This window comes from Elephantulus edwardii, unplaced genomic scaffold, assembly GCF_000299155.1.
Source record: "Elephantulus edwardii isolate Elephantulus edwardi_28Jun2011 unplaced genomic scaffold, EleEdw1.0 scaffold00052, whole genome shotgun sequence".
NCBI lineage: Eukaryota > Metazoa > Chordata > Mammalia > Macroscelidea > Macroscelididae > Elephantulus > Elephantulus edwardii.
In genome coordinates this window covers 10,398,953-10,403,246 of record NW_006399802.1, presented here as the reverse complement: position 1 = coordinate 10,403,246, position 4,294 = coordinate 10,398,953, and positions in this window count along the sequence as shown.

Here is a 4,294-nt window from a genome sequence, read left to right as displayed (position 1 = left end):
TTGAAGATGTATCATGGGGGTGTTGCAACCTAGAAGACACAAATTTGACTAACAAGTTATAAGTACATGAGTCAAAAATTATGGAAAAGTAAAAGAAAGATTCTTTCATTGTTTTACGAACCCTCCCCCAGGTCCCCTCCACCATGTAGCCCTCGCTCTAGTCTCCTGTGATGACAGAAATACCTAGTAGAATGGGACTGTCCTTGGGGTTGGGGAGAGACTGAGTAAGATGGGTTCAATAATGTATACTGCACTGAAACAGAGGAGGGAGAGTTCAGTCTTTTTAAATGTAAGTTATGATTCTCCTGCTAATCACAGGGCATTACAAAGTCATGCGTCCCCAAGACTTTGATGCTGATGTCAGCAGGAAAGAACATTTGAGTTCTTATTCTACTCTTGCCCTAGACCATTCACATTCACTTCCTGAGTCTCAGTTTACTCATCAGTGAAACAGTGCTATTGAAAAGCTCAAATGAGATAAGATACTCTAAAAGCAGTTTGCAAGCCAGTAATTTTTCAGTAGTAAAATACTCTCAGATGATACAATCACCTCTACAAAATGCCCAGAACGGTCAAAAGCCCTCAATTAACCCCCACCTGGAGGATGAAAGGAAGAGAGAGGTGAAGAATGTGAAGAAAGAAGGGAAAGTAAGAAGGAAAAATACAACATTTTCTTCCAGCTCATTATTTCCATCTTGCTCTCCTTCCCCCTCCCATCTTTTTCTTCTTTTCCCTTTTAATTTTTACTTGTTTAATTCCTAAATCCTCAGAGTTCTGAAGTAGCTCAGAAGTAAAATTGCTTGGATACAGATGCATTGTTAATTTAAAGTATTGGTGTTTCAGGCTTAAAAACTCTTAAAATGTCAATAGTAGGATGTTGATGAATCAGTTAATCTGAACTTCAGGTGTAAAGAAGTTGAATATAACTGTGCAGTGTGACTCTTGAGCTAGTGACTTAGAAGCCTTGTTTTTCTGACTTTTCCCAAGTCCTAGGACTCCTAAGCCCTGTTTCTTTACCTCAGCACTATTAACATGTTGTGTGTCATCGAGTCGAAACCGACCCATAGGTGACCTTCCGGTGTGTTTTCAGAGGCTGTTCACCACAGGGGAGGAGACTGTCCGTCCTTCTCCTGCAGAACAGTTGGTGGATTTGAACCATTTGTCTTTGGGATTGATATCAGCACAACTTCTTACCACTAGACCACCAGAGTTCAGTGCATCATTCATCATTGTATCTTATACTTCAAATATTTAGAGGCATTCTAAATACATTTTTGTTATTGATTCATGGTTTAATGCTTCATTGTAGTTGGAGAACACATTTTGAGTGATTCATAATTTTTAATTTGTTTAAAAATGTCTCTATGAGACAGAATAAAGTCTATTTTGATGGCTGTTCCATTGGACCCTGAGAAAATTTATATTTCTCTATATTTTATATGTTGTTGTTGTTGTTGTTGTTATGTGCCATCAAGTCACTTCCGACTCATAGTGACTCTATATGTACAACAGCCCTAAACCCTGCTCTATCCTGTGCCAATCACACTGCCTCTGACACACCCATCCCAATTACCCCTCACTGAATCAATCCACCTCATAGAGGGTCTTTCCCTCCTGCACTGTCCCTCCACCCTACCAAGCATGATGTCCCTCTCCAAGGACTGGTCCCTCCTTACAACATGTCCAAAGTATGTCAGACGAAGCCCCAGAATCCTTGCCTCCAAGGAGTAGCCTGGTTTAACCCTCTCCAGGATGAGTCTGTTTGTTTTCTTGGCAGTCCATGGTACATTCAATACTCTTCTCCAGCACCACAGCTCAAAGCCATCAATTCTCCTTCTATCCTCCCTAGTCATTGTCCATCTCTCTGATGCATAACAAGTGATTGCAATGACCATTGCCTGTATCAGATGCACCTTAGTCTCCAGAGACACACCGTTGCTCTTGAGTACTTTAGAGAGGTCCCTAACAGCAGAATTTCCCATCGCAATACGCTTTTTGATTTCCTGACTGCTGGTGCCAAGAGTGTTGATTGTGGAGCCGAGCAAACTGAAGCTGTGAACAATCTCAATCTCTTCGCCATCCATCCTAACGCTGCCAATTGGTCCAGTGGTGAGAATCTTTGTCTTTTTGACATTGAGCCTCAGTCCATACTGAAGGCTGCAGTCCTTGACCCTTCGCAGCAAGTGCATGAGGTCCTCCTCAGTTTTAGCAAGCAGGGTTGTGTCATCTGCATAACGCAGATTTTTAATAGATCTTCCACCAGTCCTGACACCACACTTCTTCTCATAGAGCCCAGCCTCTCAGATAATCTGCTCTGCATACATGTTGAAAAGGTATGGAGATAGGACACATCCCTGGCGTACACTCTTCCCAATTTTGAACTATGTCCTGCTCTGTTACCCTGCTCTGTTCTGTGTTACCCTGCTCTGTTCTGACGACTGCCTCTTGGTCCAAGTATAGGTTTCACATTAGCATGATTAAATGTTCTGGGATTCCCATTCTTCTCAGAGTCAGCCACAGTTTGTTATGATCCACACAGTCAAATGCCTTTGCATAATCAATGAAACACAGATAGACATTCTTCTGGTATTCCCTGCTTTCAGCTAAGATCCATCTAACATCAGCTACAATATCCCTAGTACCACGACCCCTTCTAAACCCAGCCTAGACTTCTGGCAGTTCTCTGCTGATGTGCTGTTTCCAGTCGTTTTTGGATAATCTTCAGTAGAATCTTGGTTGCATGTGAAATCAATGATATTGTTCTGTAATTTCCACACTCTGTTGGGTCACCCTTCTTTAGAATAGGAACAAATATAGATCTCTTCCAGTCATAGACTCTTTATATCTAGATCTATATAACTGCGTTGTTATATAAGTTGACTAGAGCAGTGACTATTGTTGTTGCTATTGTTATTGTTTTTTATTACCTTCAAGTCGAGCACAATTCATAACGACCCTATGAACAAAAGGCCTAAAGCCCCTCTACAACTATCAACATTTATCAAAGTTCATAGAGTTTCCAGAGGCATGTTGTTTAGAAAGTGGATGGCACTGCTGCTTCTAAACCTGTCATAATATGTTATTGTTATATGCCACTGAGTTGCCTGTGATGCATTGCGACCCTATGTATAGCAGCTCTGAACCCTTCCCTGTCCTAAGCCAGTCTCACTAATTCTGATACAGCAACCTCCATTGCCCCAGTCACTGTGTCAGTCCATCTACTCTGAGGTCTTTTTCTCCTGTGCTGTCCATCCAACCCGCCCAGCTTGATATCCCTCAAGGACTGATTTCTCCTGGTCATGTGCCCAAAGTAAGTAAGGTGGAGCTTCAAAAGCCTATCCTCCAAGGAAAGACTTGGTTTTACCTTCTCCAAAATAGATCTGTTTGTTTTCTTGGCAGTTTGTGGTATCTTTAAGACTCTTCTCCAGCACCACAACTCAAAAGCATCTACTTTTCTTCTGACATCCTTAATCATTGTCCAACTTTCTGAAGTATAACAAGTAATTGAGAAGATCATGGCCTGGATTAGGCTCACCTTTGTATCTAGACTGGCATCATTTCTCTTCAGCACACTGGAGAGATCCATGACAGCGGATTTTTCCAATGCAATTCATCTTTTAATTTCCTGACTGCTGGTGTTAATTGTGGATCTGAGCAAGCTGTAATTGCTAATAACCTCAATCTCTTCTCCATCTATTATGGTGATACCATTTGGCCCAGTGGTTAGAATCATTGTCTTCTTGAAGCTGAACTTCAATCCATATTGAAGACTACAGTCATTGACCTTTTGCAGCAACTGCTTCAGGTCCTCCTCCATTTCAGCAAGCAAGGTTGTGTCATCTGCATATCATAGGTTGTTAATGAGAATTGCCTCCTTTGTTATTCTATAATGCATCTTGTTGTTATGTGCCCTTGAGTCGCCTGCAACCCATAGTGAGCCTATGTACAGAAGCTCTGAAGCCTGCCCTGTCTTGACCCAGTCTCACTAATTCTGAAACATCAACCTTCGTCTCCTCAGTTACTGCATCATCCCATTTCATCTGGGATCTTTCTCTCCTTCATTGTCCCTCCATCCTTCTAGCATGAAGTCCTTCTCCAAGCCCTAGTCATTCCTGACAACATGCAACCCTGGTAATTTTCTTCATTCAGAAGTTTGCTGTGTGAAAAATTAACTTAGCTGCTCAAGCTTGCTTTTAATTAGTGCTATCATATTCTCTATCCCTTTAGTTTTAAACCAAGTGTTTCTATTTAGAGTAGTTTAAAAATATGTTGCTGTTGTGATTATGTGGCATCA